The 18,144-nt window shown below is 43.5% G+C and overlaps 1 protein-coding gene across 6 annotated transcripts in view; it reads left to right on the top strand.

Annotated features, from left to right (window-relative positions):
• Positions 1–18,144, top strand: part of LOC121165829 (serine/threonine-protein kinase Sgk3) — a 131,467-nt gene that overhangs the window by 50,616 nt on the left and 62,707 nt on the right. The window contains exon 1 of one of the 6 annotated variants that reach the window (XM_040994825.1): positions 7,159–7,245. The exons of 2 other annotated variants lie outside the window; for them this stretch is intronic. The gene's annotated coding sequence lies outside the window, so the exon portion shown is untranslated. Of the gene's footprint in view, positions 1–7,158; positions 7,246–7,304; positions 7,328–11,515; positions 12,586–18,144 lie in introns of those variants that run through there. 3 more of the 6 variants (XM_040994808.1, XM_040994818.1, XM_040994780.1) reach the window with 3 other exon arrangements.

Raw genomic sequence — 18,144 nt, 5'->3', positions numbered from 1 at the left:
AGATGCTTAGAATCTTTATGTGCTCTTGACAAATGGCCTCTTTGACCTAGTACAATAATCTTATCTTTCCTTGGATATATCTATCCTGAGATATTCTTACTGTATTAACAGCTTAATTTTCTTTTGGCTAGTATTAGCTTTGATATGCCTTCTTGTCCTTTTAATTTTAATCTATTTGTGAAGATGTGTTCATCTTCATATATAATGTTCAATATTTTTGGAGGCAGTACATAATTGGATCTTTTCAAAAATTCAATTTGTCACAAATTTTAAAATTTATTTTATTTTTATTGGAAAGGCAGATTTAGAGAGAAGGAAAGACAGAGAGAAAGATCTTCCATTTGATTGTTCACTCCCCAAGTGGCCCCAGTGGCCAGGAGCTTCCTCTGGGTCTTCATACAGATGCAGGGTCCCAAGACTTTGGGCCATCCTCTACTGCTTTCCTAGGCCACAAGCAGGGAGCTGGGTGGGAAGTGGAACAACCAGGACAAGAACTGGTTCGCATATGGGATCCTGGTACTTGCAAAGTGAGGATTTAGCCACAGAGCTATTGTGCTGGGCCCCAATGTGACAAATTCTTTATATGCAGGTATTTTGACCATTAAATTTAATATCATTATCGATATAAATTTATTTGTACTTTAAAGGCAGATCTTTTATTAGAAAATACTTTTTGAATTTTTTTTTTTACTTTTTAAAAACTTTTTGAAATTTTTGTTTTTCATGATACAGTCCCATAGGATTAGGGAGTTCCCCCTTTACCCTCCCCAATTCTCTTCCTTCCCCCACTGATTTCCGCTATATCATTACAGTAGTATAGTCCTTAAATAACAATCACAAGTTCTGCTATCTAAGTGTATCATGACATTATAGATAAATTTAATCTGTCATGTTATTGTTTTTTCTTTTTGTCCTGTGCACTATTTCTTTTCTTCATTTTCTGCTTTGATTTAGATTGAAAATGAGGCTTCCCTTTTATCTCCTTTGTTGGCTTATTCGTTATGACTCTTTCTCGCATATTTTAATTGTTGTTTTAAAATTGTGAAATATGCATATTTATTTAATTGGTTACAGTCTACCATCTACCGACTAGTACCCCATCTCTTTTATTCTTTCTTAATTACAGGATGCATCTTATCACTTAATTTCATGCATTTGCTGCCAGCCTTTATGATACCACTGCAGATACTGTGCTATAAAATCCACACTAAATTATTGCTATCTCAATAACATACATTAAATAGTATATTTAATAGTATGTAAATAGTTATACTTTAATTGATTTAAATTATTGAAGTCAACATACATTTGCCCCGTTACTATTTTCAGTAGATCTACAATTCTAGAGATATGGAATAATTTTCCTCCTGTCTAAAACACTTCCTTGAATATTTCTTGTGGTGTAAGTCTGCTGGTCATTAATTGGTTGAGCTTTTTAAACATTTTTTAACTGTTTTTATTTTTTAGGTTTATTTATTTGACAGGCAGATATACAAAGAGAAGAAAGGAGAAAGAAAGAGAGAAAGAGAGAGTCTTCTGTTTGCTTTCTCACTCACTAAATGGCCACAACAGCTGGAGCTGAGCTGATTGAAAGCCAGAAGTCAGGAGCTTCTTCTGGGTCTCCCCCAGGGGCGCAGGGGCTCAGGGGCCCATGGACTTGGGTCATCCTCTGATGCTTTCCCAGGCCATATGCAGGGAGCTGGATTGAAGTAGAACAGCTGCAATACAAACTGTGTCCTTATGGGATGGCTGGCTTGGCAAGTGGAGGATTAGTGTGCTATAACACTGGTGAGCTTTCATGTGTGAAATAATCACAAATTTCCCTTAATTTTGAAAGATAGTTTTCTTGGTTGTAGCATCTAAATTGACAGGTTTTTGTTCAGTCCTTTGAAGAAATGACTCTACTCCCTTCTTGCACGTACTGTCTCTGATGAGAAATCTGATGTCACCTTTACCTTTGTTCTTACATGCACAGCTGTGTCTTTTTTTTCCTGGTTGCTATTAAGATTTTCTACTTATCACTGGCTTCTAGTAAATTTATTATGTGTGGATTGGTGTATTGCTCTTTGTGTTCCTGGTGTGTGAACTCACTGGATTTATAGGACCTTGGAATTTATAGTTTTCATCAAATCTAGAAAGATGCCAGGCGTTTCTTCAAAGGCCTTTTCTGATCCCCTCCTCCAACACCACCTTATGCTTTTGCAGGGATTTTACTTGCAAATGTTTACATTGCTAGAAATTATAGTCTCTTGGTTCCTTAATTTTAAGATTTATTTATTTCAGACAGTAGATTGCTGTCTTCCAGCTGCTGGTCTGCTCTCCAAGTGATGACAGCAGCTAGGGCTGGTTGAGGCAGGACCCAGGAACTCCATCCTGCTCTCCCATGTGGGTGGTAGAACTTAAATACTTGAGTTATCTTCTGTTGTCTTCTTAAGAACATAAGCAGGAAGCTGTATCAAAAATAGAAATAGCTGGGATTTGAACCAGCACACTGATGTGGGATGCCAGCATTGCATATGGCAGCTTAATATACTGTGCCACAACATTGACTTCTTTTTTGTTTGTTTATTTGTTATTATTGCTCTCTGTAGTACATTTTAGGAAGTTCACCTAGTAAGATTGTCATTCTTCTGTTTATAGCATTTTTTTTTCTTCCAGTGTAGGTATTATTGTTTTCAGCTTTAGAAATTTCAAATCTTCATTATCACTACTTAACCATTGGAATAAGGTTTTTTTAAAGAAAAAAAAAAGGAATTTTTGTATTATTTAAAGGCAGTTACAAAGAAAGGGGGAGAAACCTAGATAGAAATCTTCTATCTGCTGGTTCCCTCCCTAAATGGCCACAGTAACCCAGGCCTTGGCTGGGCCAAAATCAGGTGTCAGGAGCTTCTTCTGGGCCTCCCCCACGAGGGTGGTGGTCCAGGCAGTTAATCCATCTTCTGCTGCTCTCCCAGGTGCATTAGCAGGGCTGGATTAGAAATGGGGCAGGCAAGACTTAAACTGGCATCCACAGTGCCAGCCCCACAATCACTGTTTTAATGCCCGAGTTTGCTAATTATTTGTCAGCTGTGGCTCAGTCTTAGTGGTTGACTTTTCTTCTTGTGATAGGACATGTTTGTATTTCTCTCTATGCTTTGTAAATCTGAACACCAGATAGCACAGTGCTAGATAGTATGAATTTTACATTGGTTGATATTGGATTTTTTTTCCATAAGAGCTAAGCTTAGTCCTTTAAAAATTTTCTTTATTTATCTGATTTCATTTTATTCAAATGACAAATAAAGAGATAGATATAGAATGATGGGTTAGTTCACTTCCCTTGTACCTGTGACAGTCATAGTTGGGCCAGGTTGAGTCCTAACAGCAATTTAACTTCTACACCAAACGCCTGCCTCAGATGCTGGATATTTTTGTCTTTCTACAAATATGTTACTTTGAGATGGAATTGAGTGATTTGGAAATACATTGACTTTTTTTCCCAGATTTTCCTTCTCTGATGTTTTTGGCAAGACCCTATCAGCATTTAGGGCTAATTCCTCCATAGAATTCAGTGAAGACCCCTCTGACTAGTCTGCAGCACTGAAATGAGAGATTTTCTAGACAGCCTGTGGACCCAGCCACTATTCCTGCCCCCTGTGAGTGCCCAGTAGTGCTTTACCTAAGGCTTTGAGATAGTTTGTTCTTTTCTGGGCCTTTTATGGATTCCCCATAAGGCTGCTCAGCACTGTCCAGTTCTTCAGGACTCTCTCGTGAACTGTGAGGTTGTCTGTGCAGTAAGCTCTCATTCTCTGATCAGTGCTATGAGCCACAGCTCCATCTCCTGGACCCAGGGAGCCCGCTGGGCTCTCAGACATTCCCTTCCCAGTTCAAGGGTTCCTGCACCCTCTCAAGGCAGCTTGCTGAGATGAGCCCCTGGCAGGGGACTCACTTTCCTTCAGTGTCTCGTATTTAGTGTCTTTGAAACAGTGGCTTTTAAAAATATTTTGTCTGGCTCCGTTTCCCCCTCTTTTTTGGTCAGTCAGGACCTGTGTACTGCACCACGGTTGAACTTACAAGTCCCTCCGTGCTACTAACAGCCACCTCACAGTTTGGGAAGGAGAAAAGTTCCAAGAATCTGTAATCTAAGGTCTGGAGCAGCCATGGTGTAAGATGAAATGTGAGTCTGACTAAGGCTGCCTATTTCATATTTCTCAACTCTCCTGAATGTTATGATGGTTTGCTCTGAGTTGTGAGTTATAGATTGTCTGGATCAAAGTTCAGAGCCCTGGAGCCTCCTTGAAATATTTTCAATGCACAAGGGGTCCCTGATAGATTGCAAGTCAGTTTTTCACTCATATTTGGTAGTCATTGTGCAAACTTAGTTCTGCTTCTACTTGTGCCATCTGGGTAAGGTCGCAGTTAAGGAAAAGTCACTTTCTTTTTTTAAAGACTTATTTTTATTATTTTTTTATTGGAAAGGCGGATATACAGAGAGGAGAGACAGAGAGGAAGATCTTCCGTCCAATGATTCACTCCCCAAGTGAGCGCAACGGCCGTTGCTATGCCGATCCGAAGCCAGGAGCCTCTTCCAGGTCTCCCACACGGGTGCAGGGTCCCAAAGCTTTGGGCCGTCCTCGACTGCTTTTCCCGGGCCACAGGCAGGGAGCTGGAAGGGAAGCGGGGCTGCCGGGATAGAACCGGCGCCCATATGGGATCCCGGGCGTGCAAGGGGAGGACCTTAACCACTGCACCACCGCGCTGGGCCCGGAAAAGTCACTTTCTAAAGATCTGAATTGTTCAGGGAGCTCAGACAGATGTGTACACAGAGGAAAAGTAGGTAAGGGTCAGCTCAGAGGTCCTGAGTCCTTCAAATTTGTGCTTTCACAGAGCTAGCAAAGGAAATGGGAAGAGCTCCTGAAGAAAATCACAGGCCTACTGGCCAAATGTGAGGATCGAGAGGTCAGATAGTCTAGTTGAAGGTCTTGTCTAGGGCAAGGTGATGCTCTTACTATAAACAGGAAAGTCAGAAAGGAGAGGTGAGCTTTATTTATTTATTTATTTTCAGTATGTATTTATTTGAAAGAGAGAGAGAGAGAGAAGGAGAAATTGAGGTGATTGATACCACAGATCCCTTAAGCTTCTTTCAAAAACCCCCAGATTCTCCATGTGGCTCCAAATGGACAGCACTCTGCTGCATTCTTACTAGCACTGGCCTAGCAGGAGCAGCTCCGACAGTAGAACAGCATTTAGGAGTTTTAAGGTTCCCTTGGCAGAATCCCTTCATTTCACAGATAAGCTCCAGATCTCACGGCTCCTTTAAGGCCACTTGGCTGGGCTGGCTTCTTGATAACATTTTCTGAAGTTCTTGTAGTAAAGGTGTTGTGTGTCCATTCTGCTTGGTGGCCAAGTGAGCTTCCCTGCCTTAATTCAAATATTATCAGCCAGGTCAGTTTGGGGTTTCATTCCTGAAATGGTTTTTTACTTTTCAAACTTCAGGTACTAAAATATCCCTTCTGAGTCATCTCATTTTCCTCTATCCGCGCATCCATTCAAACACATTGTGATAGCATACTAAAAAGCAAAATTAGGACAATGTAGCTTAAAAGTCTTGGTTTGTCAAAGTCAATTAAGTCTTGACTTTATTTTGCAGTTCTAGAATTGGCCACTTTTCATCCTGTCAGGTAGACCTAGCGTTCCCATGAGGTTGGCAGAGAAATTGGTCGGTTTTATAGATAGATCAAAGCTGAAGGAATTGAATGTGTGGACTGGTCATTTCAGAGATATTATCTTTTTTTTGTAAGGTAGGAACAGGGAGAGAGGACAATATAAAAATACTTGCTGAGTTAACAAGAGGTTGTCTCAGATGACTTTTACAAGGATTTGATGTAGAGGGAACGTCATGGCCAGGCTGACTAGTCTGTTTGGGAAGTTGGGCTGCCTCTGATTTCTGGGAAGGTCAGTTTCAGTTTGGTGAAGGGAAACTTTAGCAAAGGTGATAGATTACCTTTTGGTTTGCACTCCAGTCTGCTAGAGTGCAGGAGCTTAGTTCAAAACAATGGCCTCCTACACATTTTTATTTAACAATGCCAGAGCTGGTGGGTCAGTTTGAGGTGAAAGGGTAGGAGCAACAGTAATTTGAGCCCAGGGTGAGGCTGTTTCCCAGGAGTCCTGTCCTGTTTCTTCCTTTCTTTTCTTTTTTTTTTTAAAAGATAACGGTACAGTACACCAATATCATGTAGTCACCCTCCCATGCCGTGGAACCCCAGAACGTCTTCAACTTGTCTAGCTACAATCTCCTCCCCTTGCACACCCCTCCTTCCCCACCTCCTCCCAGTTCTTGGTAACAACCACCGTTACACTTTTAGCTTAGAAATCACCCATTTGGTAGACACCACTAGCACTGAGGTCATGTCTTAGTCATCTCCCTGTGCTCGGCTGCTTTCACTGAACGCGGTGACGTCCATTTCCACCCACGTTGCAGACGAAAAGCTTTCGCCCTTTTTATGGCCGAGTAATACTTTATATATTCTGTACCATGAAGCACAAAGATGTATGGTGTGGAAGGAATCGCTTCCCTTTTTCTGTCCCTGTGAATGGGATTGGTGATTCCTACCCTGCCTCAGCATGTGGCAATATGCCATTGCTCTGAATCAATGAACTGTTGTTTTAACATCTCTGTGAGGGAGTCTTAGCTGCAAACTGGAGTCGGGGGAAGAATGTTTTCATTCTGCCTAGCCTCTGCTTTCCACTTACCGTAGCAGAGTTCGCTTTCCTTTTCCCTCTTCTGCGTGCTTGTGTCTGGCTCGTTCCCTCCCGGGTTAGCGACCCCAAGGCTCCTTCAAGTACTCAGGTACCTTCTAAGAGCTTCCACAGCTCTCAGCTCCAGGGAGCTAGCCGAGACTCCGCCTCCCCAGGTGGCAGCGGGGGCGTGGCCTGTGGAGGCCTCGGGGGTGTGGCATCGGGGCGTGGTTTGTGGGTGGGCGGGGCGCGGGGACGCGGCTTGCGGGTGGGCGGGGTGCCGGGGCGTGGCCTGTGGGTGGGCGTGACCCGGTGAGGGTGGGCGGGGCATCAGGGCGTGGCCTGCGGGTGGGCGTGGTTCGACGGGGTGGGCGGGGCCGGTGTGGGGCGGGCCCGTGGGCGGGGCTCAGGCCGGCGGAGCTCGGCGGGCGCCGCTGGGGGCGGCTGGTGCGTCGCCGGGCTCGGCCGAGTGTGGCGCAGTGCTGGCCGCGCTTTCCCTCCGCCGCGAGCCGGGACTGGGTTCCGAAGGTGAGCGCGTGATACGGTCCGTGGGGAACGGAGCTGGGGAACCGTGTCGCGCGGGCCAAGTGGAGGGGATCCGGCCGAGCAGGTGTGGCTTGCGGGGGCGGGTCGCGGTGCGGCGAAGGGGCGGGAAGGAGCGGGCAGGAGCACCCCTTGCGGGGACCGCGGGAGGGAGCCCCGGGCCTCGCTCCTGGGGAGCCAGGGCGGTGGGGTGGGTGTGGGGGTTCTCCCTTGGCCGCACGCTTTGGTGCACCTGCTCCTGGGCCCAAAGCGATTGAGTTGTTCCACCTGCCCCTACATCTCGAGATGCCGCAGGTAGTGTGAAGTTCTTATATTCTTTAAAAATGTAATAATCCCAGTTCGTAGGTCAGGACTGGAGCTAGGGAGGCGACTTTGTTTTGACTTCGCGTTACTGAGTTTGCAAGAAGGGCGCGACTGGGAACGAGGTTACTTAAACAAGGACGCCACTGTGGGGATAAGCCGCCTGGGCTTTGCTTGGGTTCGAATGTGCTCACCAGTGGTGAAACCTGGGCCAGCTCACTGAGCAGTGGGGTTGTGATGCTTGCAACTTTATAGAGTTGATGTAAAAATTGAGTTCCTGCCTAAAGCTTGACATCTAGTCTGCAGCCAACTCTGGCTGCTTGCTTTATTATTTGTTCACGTGGGCAATAATCGCCAGAGTTGTCATATTCAGAAAACCTGCACCTCAGATCTGTTGCTGGAAATGTTTGGGGATTCCTTTGGAACAGTTTTCATAGACTTGAGTCCTGCGAGAGAAGAGGTCGTTGCTTCTCTCCCCTCCTGAGCATAGTGTTACCTTTTGCCAGCTTGTTCCAGATCAGATCCACTCAAATGATTACAGAAACCTCAGAATCCTGAAGGAAGGATGCGAAAAGGTAACAAACAGCTGATGAGTCAGTGTAGTCTCATTTTAAGGACTCAATTTGGTAGGTTTGCTTAAAAGCAGTCATGTTAAAAGTTCTCTTCTGTGTCAACAAGAACCCGGGAACAGCCACTTGCCACATGGAATTGCAGCATGAAAGGGAGCTGAAGAATCAGATCTGTTAGTCTCTGCAGAGAAGGATGAGGTCAAAGACTCCAAGCCAATAAGTGGCAGAGCTTGGAAAATCAAAAGCTGGTATTTCTTCTAGTTTTGATGCTAGTTACTTTTTGTATTTTTTAGTTTTATGGTACGATGAATGTTTTTTTCCTCTCTGCAGTACCCTGCTTGCGCTAGCCTAATTGCATGATTCATAATCGTTCTCTGGCACCTTTGATTTAAATCACAAGTCTCGAAGTTGCTACATCAATTACTGCTTTGAGAACAAGCTGATTGTCTTCTTAAGCGTTGTACAAACATGTTCTAACAGCACTTTGGTTTTGTTGTTTGAGAGTGCAGCCCTTTTCTCCTACGTAGAGCGCGTAAACAGGCAGTATAAACAGACTGTCCCACTTGGCAGCTTGTCATCACTCAGTTATTGGGGAAGTTTTCTAGGTGCAGAGGGATAGTGTCAGGAAGTGGAACCGTGAATGCTGGCCTGGGGAAACAGCACTGGATCGGGAAGAAGTATGTTGCAATGTTGTTGCTAACTTCAAACGTGATATGGAGTAAAATGATTTTGAGATACTGATGTGCTAGTTGCTGACTCTTTCCTGGGTCTTGGCATAGCTCACTCCTTCACCTCTGGGTATTTGTTTGGATGCTACTTTCCTACTTAGAATTGCACTCAACCTCATACTTGCCGTGTGTTGCTGTGTTCTCTCCTCCCCTTATGTCTTGCTGTTTTCTCCTAGTTACCTGGGAATAACTCATTGGGGGCAATGTTAATCCCTCATCCTGTGTTGCACTCTGTGCGAATAGCTGCCAGTGTATTTCACAGTCAGATTTTTGTAAGCCTGCCCCTCTTTATGTTGCAAGGCCTTTGTTTCTGGCCGTTCATTTCATTCTTTCTCCCTGTTTAAGATTGATTAATTGATTTAAAAGACTGACAGAGAGAGGGAGATTCTGAGACAATCTGTCTACTGGTTCGCTCCTCAGAGGATCGCAACACCTCGTGGCAGAGCCAGGCAAAGCTTCGTGGTCCTTCATGGGGGTGCAAGACCCAAGCACTTGGGCCACATGCTTTTCCAGACACATTAGCAGGGTATGTATGGAAATTCTGACATTCAGAATTGCCTACAGTGTGATCGCAATTGCACTTGCCCACTTGTACTCTATAGATAAAAAAAAAATATTCATTTCCAATTTAGGTTTGTAAATGTGAAATTCAGATATGACTTTAATGGTTATGACCTATAAATCCCAAGGTGAGTGTTGGCTTCATGACTGTTTCTCTTTTTGCTTAATGAGCTGGCCTTTTCCTCCAGTGTAAGTAAACCAGCTGGACTAATGGCTGTTTCTCGTTTGTACTGAGGACTTCTGCCCTCCTGTTTTGAATGCTCATCCTTCTAACTTCCCGAACATACCACCACCCAAATACCTAGATAAGTTCAAGGGACATGGCTGTTTGCTTGCTTGCTTAAGGATTTGTTTATTTTGAAAGGCATAGTGATAGAGATAGGGAAGAGACAGAGCTTCCATCTGCTGAGTTCATTCCCTAAGTGACTGAACAATGGCTGGAGTCTGGGCCAGGCTGAAGCCAGGGACCTAGAACTCCTTCTTGGTGCCAACATGAGTTGTGGGGAGCCAAGCACTTGGACCATTGTTTTTCCAACCGCATCAGTAGGAAGTTGGATCAGAAGCAGAGCCGCTCTCTGGGAGGGCACGCCAGTATCAAAAGTGACAGCTTGACCTGATGAGACAAGGCAGCAGCTGGGGGAGTGATTTTTCTTTCCTCTGAAGTCTCTTGACTTTCTTAGAGATTTTCTCCGATTCTACTCTAAATTGTAATTCTTCGGGTCCCTTTCTTTCCTCCTCACAATGTATAAGCTACTGGAGGACGAGAAGCACGCATACACTCAGCTGTTCCAGTTTTAAAGGAAAACTAAGGCCTGCACCCACTTACCTGTTTTTTAATTACTTTAAAAGATTTTATTTGAAAAGCAAGGCAGGATACAGAGGAAGAGCTCATATCACTCCCCAAATTCCCACAAGGCCTAAAGTGGGAGCTGATAACTCCATGCACATCTCCTACATGATTGGACAGGGATCCAACCACCTGAGCCATTGTAAACCCTCCCAGGGAAGCTGGCAGCAAGTGTGGAACCCAGATACCTCAACAAGTCTTAGCTGCTAGTTCAACCACACCCTTTACCTGCTTTCTTATATAAAAATGAACTTAAAGTTCTGTCTAATGGGCCTCTAAGTCATTAAAGCTTCAACAGTTGTGTCTGCAGTATAGACAAATAAGTTGAGGAAATTCAGTACTGAAAAAATAGATTCAGATGAAGGCATTGAGAGCTGGATTCACATAAGGGGATGAGAACCAATAAAACAATGTATCCAACACCCACATTGACAGGCAGATGTTTAAGTAAATACACAAACTCAGGAAATCATTAGGACAAGACAGAGCTCACAGAGCAACATCTGCAGCTTTGGTTTTTCTTGTGGAATATTATTCCTGCTCTATTTTGTATCTGGGTACACATACTGTTTCTCTGCTTTGTTTTCTGTGTTGGGCAGGACTGAACATTGATTTCCTCTCTGGTCTGCACAAGGTCATTTACCATCTTTTCATCATTTAGCCTAAAAATACATTACTGCATCCTTTTAAAATTTTTTCCCTGATGTGTAGAGGAGATGTGTGCCAGTAGCTTCTGGTTTTTCAGAGAAAGGCGATCCGTGTTGATGATTGGACGTGTCTGTTCTTGTAACTTGCAGTTTTATTAAATTTGCTGTCAACACTTGGCTGGACACATTTGGTTTATGGTATAGACATTTCCTTGCATATGTTGTAATTGAGTTTCTGCTTTATTTTGTGGCTTTTGGGATTAAAAATTGACTCAAATAACTTTTTTTCTTTTTGCCTCCCAAACAGCAACTATAGTTTTCCAATTCTAGGACATGATTAATCTAGTTCATTCTCTTTGTTCTTGATTTGAGTACTCAACAAATACAGGTCTAAATTTTCCTCCATTCCTGGGATGAAGCAGCAGTGTCTATGGATGGGAAAGGTTGCTACAGAAGATACACAGAAAGGTCCTAAAGTTTTGAAATGCTAAAAACTTGAAGATAAATTCCTATCCATTACCTTTAGTAATCACAGCCCATGTCAGGTCCAGATTTGAAATGAAAGCACAGAAATGTAGGAATCATAATTTAAATGTACAGTTGGTCATAATTCATGTGCTTTGAAAGTTTTAATATGCTACCCAGTATAGTTTTATTGCCTAAAGAATTTTGAAAGGAAATATTTGCTTTGGAATAGAATTTCCTATATCATACTGAATAAGCGTCAGTGTTTAACTTGAGTTCTCTTTGTCTTAAAAATGCTTTCATCAAGGGTGAGATCAGATAGAATCACTCACAGAGATAATAAGAGCTGGGAACAGACTGATGTTCTGTCCTCATTACGTGATAAGGACTGTGTGAGAATCTGTTAAATAAGTCAGTATTTGTAGGGTTGGCTTTGTTAAGCAATTATAGCATATTAATATGTGTAATAATGGGAATGATCCAGGGAAGTGGGAGACACTGATGACTTAGGAGACTGGGAAGACATAACATTGCATTAGGATCTACTGAGAGAATGACTGACTGTATTGGTCATATTTCCTATTCCCTTGTTGAAAAAAGCTCTCAATAAATACACAAAATGTAAAACATAGAATGCTAAACTAAAACAAACAAGGCAGTAATGGAAGATTAACTGGGGTAGGAGCACTTTAATAAGGGTGATTGTGATGATGTGTCAAAAAGAAAAAAACCACCAAAGTATTTGGGCAAAGACCTGCATGTGAAGACTTGAACATTCCAGATACTGGGTAGGGAAGGGGGCCTAGGCACAAGAGTCTGGGAAACTGACATGGAAGAAGGTACTTGTGGTGGGAGGCAGAGGGTAGGTCCTGCGGGGAGTGTAGGTGGTCAGCAGTAAATCAGTTTGGACTTTATACAAAAGGCAGTGGGAAAGTCATGGAAAGGGTTGAAACAGGGAGTGGAATTACCAGGTTGGCAGTGATGAAAATGATCACTCTTGCTGCTGTAGGAAGAATTGGACGAATACTGTAGAACAGAAACAGAAGCAGTAGGTTCTCAGGAGGGTCTGTGAGATGCCTTGGTGATTGTTGTCTTTGTGGTTTTAGGGTGTGTGTGTGTGTCTGCGCCTCCTCCAAATTCCTGCTGCAGCCATGTGCTGGGATTGTGTGCTCTGAATAAGAAAACCAGGAAAGCTGGAAGAACAGCAGGTAGTTTGGGGCCTGGAATTTTTTTTTTTAAAGATTTATTTTATTTTTATTGCAAAGTCAGATATACAGAGCGGAGGAGAGACAGAGAGGAAGATCTTCCACCGATAGTTTGTTCCCCAAGTGGCCGCAGCGGCCAGTGCTGTACTGATCCAAAGCCAGGAACCTGAAACTTCCTCTGGGTGCAGGAATCCAAGGCTTTGGGCCGTCCTCAACTGCTTTCCTAGGCCACAAGCAGGGAGCTGGATGGGAAGTGGAGCTGCCAGGATTAGAACCAGTACCCACGTGGGATCCCGTTGCGTTCAAGGACTTCAGCCACTAGCCCACTGCACCTGGCCTGGGGGCTGGAATTTTAAACCTTGAATGACCTTGGGAGGCTGAGAAGGATGGGGCAAAGTGTTAGAGCACCTGCTAGCATCTGCACCCCCAGGTAGTCTGAACCAAGCGGACAACACCACTGAGGTCAGTTTACAATTCAGGTAACTTTAAGGCCTTCCCCCTTATCCTGCGGTTTTGACTCTAGAATGCAAAACAGGAGGCTGTCAGTGCTTATTTCTGCCTCACCCAGTCTCCTTTCCTAAATGTAATAAAATGGAAACAGTTTCAGGGAATTAACAGGCTTGAGATTCTTGGGCATTTGTCACAAAACGTTTGGGTCCATTCTCTTGTGTTAGGATGAACATTGGCTATTTTACACATAATTTTTAATTCCTGTATCACTTTTTAGAAAAATCAGGCTACCTCAAATAAGAGATGTGAGAAACCTGGGACTGCTTTGTGATTACAGAGTGAGGGAGAAAAGCCAAAGAGGGTGGAGTTGGAATCAGGAAGGATGTGTTAGTAAAGAAGGAAAACAGGAAAGTTTGTAACTGATTCATCCTGCCATGTGTATGAGGGAGGGGACGGTTACTGTGTATCCTTCTTTGGCAGATCCTGTTAGACTTTAATCTCATCTGCAGTGAACCCAATTTACAAACTTGACAAAGATGTGCTGTGTTTGTCCTGAAACATTTCAGATGTGTTTGGAGCCGGAATCCTGAGAGGAAGCATTCACAGATACAGATTATATACTGTTACAGTGGACTTCCAGGAAAGTTAACCAGTTAGTTTGAGGTTAGAATTTTTCAGGAAGCTGCCTTTTTAATATAAAAGAAGTGAAATCCACTCATTTGGTATCTTCTCAACAATAAATCCCTATCTCCATTTCCTGTTTCCTCCTGGGTTGGGCCCTTGGTTTCCATACCATGCCCATGACATGTACATGTGTTGCTTTGTTTTAAAGCCTTTTATTTTAAAGCATAATTTTAGGTGTGAAGAGGAAGACACAGAAATTTCCCCCATTTATATCCTGTCACCACCCATACACAGCCGCTCCCACGATCAACACCACCCCCCACTTCAGTGCTGCACTCCTTGCAGTAGATAATGGCCCAGAGTCTGTGGTGTATGTGAGGGCTTTCTCTTGCTTTGTGTTCTGTGGGTTTAAACAAATGTGTAATGACATTTAGGCACCATTATCTTATCACTACAGCATATTTTCACTGCCTGCAAAGTCAGCTGCGTTCTGCTTGTTCATCCCTTCACCGTGTCCCCACTCCACCCTTTCTTTGGTTTTCCCCTCATTTTCTATTTATGATCTCTTGTGTTTCCAGATGAATTTTCCTGTTATTTTTTCTATTTTCGTACCTCTTATTTTCTAATCACAAAGCATGGAATACAAGATTTCTCAGTCTCTTATTTGAAACATCTTGGTTTTTAGAAAGTGATGTAAGAATTCAAAGTTATGTGTAAAATAGCCACTGATTTTTCTTTTTACTGCCTCTGTAGTTTTGTCTTTTCACAATGTCCTGCAGCTACATTATACTATGTAGCCTTTTCTAATTGGCTTAATTTAATAAAATGCATCTGAAGTCCCCCCATGTCTTTTTTTGATTGCTCATTTCTGTTTAGCACTGAAATACTCCATTGTCTGAATGCAGCAAACTTAATTGTCTCTTCACCTACAAAGTACATGTTAGTCGCATCCAGGCTTTAGCAATTATGAGTAAAGCTGCTATTAACAGCCATGTGCAGGTTTTTGCAGAGACACGTTTTTAACTGCTTGAGTAAATACCAGGGAGTGTAATTGCTGTATCATATGGTAAGAGTATATTTGGTATTGCAAGAAACTGCCAAAGTGGCTCTCGTATTTCTCAGCAGTGTGTGAGAGTTCCTGTTGCTCCCTGCTCACCGGGGTTTGGTCCTGCCAGTGTTCTGGATTCGGGCTATTATGATACGTGTGTGGTGGATCTCTTTGTTTTAATTTGCATTTCCATGATGAAGCATCTCTTCACATGCTTTATCATTTATGTCTTTCTTTGGAGAGGTATCTGTTAAGGTCTTTGGCTCATTTTAAAAATCAGGTTGTTTTCATTTAGTTGGAAGGGTTTTTTTTTTTAAAAAAAGATTTATTTATTTTTATTGCAAAGTCAGATATACAGAGAGAAGAGACAGAGAAGATCTTCCGTCTGCTGATTTCACTCCCCAGGTGGTCACAGCCACCGGAGCTGACCCAGTTCAATCCAAAGCTAAGAGCCAAGAGTTTCCTCATCTCCCATTTCGGGTGTAGGACCCCAAGGCCCTGGGCCATCTTCGACTGCTTTCCCAGGCCACAAGCAGGGAATAGGACAGGAAGTGGGGCTGCTGGGATTGGAATCCCCATATGGGATCCCAGAGCATGCAATGCAAGGACTTTAGCCGCTAGGCTACTGCGCTGGGCCTGGAAGCATTCTTTGTATATTTTGGCCAACAGTCTTTTTTTTTTTTTAAGATTTATTTATTTTTATTACAAAGTCAGATATACAGAGAGGAGGAGAGACAGAGAGGAAGATCTTCCTCCGATGATTCACTCCCCAAGTGAGTGCAATGGCCAGTGCTGTGCCAATCCGAAGCCCAGAACCAGGAACCTCCTGCGGGTCTCCCACGCGAGTGCAGGGTCCCAAAGCTTTGGGCCGTCCTTGACTGCTCTCCCAATCCATTAGCAGGGAGCTGGATGGGGAGCGGAGCTGCCGGGATGAACCGGCACCCACATGGGACCCTGGCACGTTCAAGGCAAGGACATTATACACTAGGCCACGCCGCCAGGCCCTTAGCCAACAATCTTTTATGGTGTGTTAAAAACAATCTTTTATCTTTTGTGTGTTTTGCAAATATTTTCTTCTCATCTGTGGCTTGGTATTCTTTCATAGCTCTTCCCTCTCTTAAAGACCTGTTGCTTGTACCTATAAGGCCATTGCCATACTCCAGGCCATCTGAGTTTTTCTCTAGTTGTCTTTAGGAGTTTTATAGTTTTGCATCTTACATGCCTGGATTTTCTTTTGGATATTCCTTATCTAGCCCTTTCTGCTCCCTCCTGTGGGTACTGGTGTTCCCAGACACTCCAGTGCCCTTGTTGGAAAAAAGAAAAAAAAAAAACCCTGGTAACTCTTCTGGCCTTCGTTGCTTTTGTGGCAGGCCTGTGGATACTGCCCTGCATGCCCTGGTGTGCAGGGGGCTGTCTCTGCTTGCTGTTAGTCTGGAGTGGATAATGATACTTACAGGTCTCTCACGCTTCTGTGTCAGTCGGTGTGCTTGATGTGAGAAGGAAATGGGGTTCAGGAATACTCCATTTTTTTAGAGTTAAAAGGAAAATAATTTGACCTTTTTACCAAAAAAAAAAAAAGGCTTTTAGGTTACCCTGAAACAAAGTTGGGCAAGCTTTTGACAGTAATTAGCACACAGTAGACAACAGAATGGGCACAATGGAGGGAAATTATGGTGTTAAAAGGCTTTAATCTGCCTTTCCAATAAAAATAAGTCTTTTTAAAAAGGCTTTAATCCTTATAATAAAATAGTTTTTAAAATTTTTGGAAAAAAGCCTAATTAGTGTCATCTTTATCTAAGTGTTTATTTTTATTGGATTAGATTTATGGAGAAAAGAAGAGACAGAAAGAAAGATTTTCCACCCGCTGGTTCACTCCTCAAATGTTCACAGTGGCCAGAGTTGAACCTACCCATAGCCAGGAGCTTCTTCCAGGTCTCCCATGTGAGTGTAGGGTCCCAAGGCCTTGGGCCATCTTCAACTACTTTCTCAGGGAGCTGGATGGAAAGTGGAACAGCTAGGACATGAACCAATACCCATATGAGATCCTGGGTTTGCAAGATGAGGATTGCTACATTGAGCCATCATACCCGGTCCCCAACTAGAGTCATCTTTTATAAGCAATATCTGTATCAACAAATTTTTGTTCTTCAATTTTGTAAAATAGTTATTTGAAAGAGTTAAAGAGTGGAAAAGACTAGAGAGATCTTCCATCTGCTGGTTCACTCCAAAATGTCCATAATTGGCAGGACTGGGGCAGGCTGAAGCCAGGAGCTTAGGTCTCTTCTGTGTGGACGGCAGAGGCCCAAGTGCTTTGGCCATCTTCTGCTGCATTCCCAGGTTCACGTTGTCAGAAACTAGATCAGGAGTGGAACAGCCAGGACTTGAACTGGAGTTCGTATGAGATTCTGGCTTCATAGTCAACCCACATTGATACTTTTTAATCATCTCAACATTTTAAATCAATAAGTGGTTTTTATGAACTGGCAAGTGGAAAATCTCCTTCCCACCCCCCTGCTTCCTTTCTCTTACTCTCTGTCCCTATCCCCCTCTCTCTGTGATTCTATCTTTCAAATCAATAAATTTTTTTAAAAAAAAAACCTCACAAAATTAGCTACCCCTGCTTTTCTAAAGCTGTATCGTTAACAGCATTTTTCTTGTGTCCTCTGTATTTCATAATTTCATCCTCTGTTGCCCTTGAGATGCAGCCAGCACCCTAGGCCTGCTCTGTCTCAAGCTCTTGCTTAGATGCTTCCTTGTCATGTTTCGAAAATGGAACAGCAGGGGCTGCCCATGACCTACTGCTGCCCAAGCCCTAACCCTTCCTGTGACCTGCCTGCTTGGCGGGCACCTGCTGGTTTGTTCTGTTAGCTCTGTCTTTGCATGGATGCTTAGAAGAGGATGCATGCAGCAGCAGCATACGGCTTTGCAGGTTGGACTGTGGGAGCCGGGCTCTGTGTTCCTGTCAGTGCTGACATCCACAGCTGTGGGATGATGTGAAATACTTACTCCCTGAGTGTCCAGGTGTTTTCATAGATAACATGGGGATGCTGATAGCTGGCTCAGCAATTACTGTGGGGATTCAATGATGTATTGGATATGATTGCTGGCATAGCTGCTCAGTTAATGTGAGCTTCTCAGTGTCAGCATTCTTGCCGTATTGGGCTGGATAATTTTTTTGTTACCAAGGCGATGCTGTGCAATGTAAATGCTTAGAATCATCCTCAATTCCTCCCCTCCAAATCATGACAAAGAATATCTCCAGATCACTATTCAGGGCAAAAATAACATGAAAACCATTATATTGTATTTGCTGTTAGAGTACTCTTGCAAATTCCCTAAGATCTAGCTGGTCTGTGAAAGTTCTGCTCTTATCTGACCTTCCCCCTCCTCCCCCCCCCCCCCCCCCCCGCTGCTCTATCTTTTGGATGAGTCTGAATTGA

This window comes from Ochotona curzoniae, unplaced genomic scaffold (genome assembly GCF_017591425.1).
Source record: "Ochotona curzoniae isolate NIBS_2020 unplaced genomic scaffold, NIBS_Ocur_1.0 contig_1071, whole genome shotgun sequence".
Classification (NCBI taxonomy): Eukaryota; Metazoa; Chordata; class Mammalia; order Lagomorpha; family Ochotonidae; genus Ochotona; species Ochotona curzoniae.
This window is presented reverse-complemented; position numbering and strand designations above follow the sequence as displayed.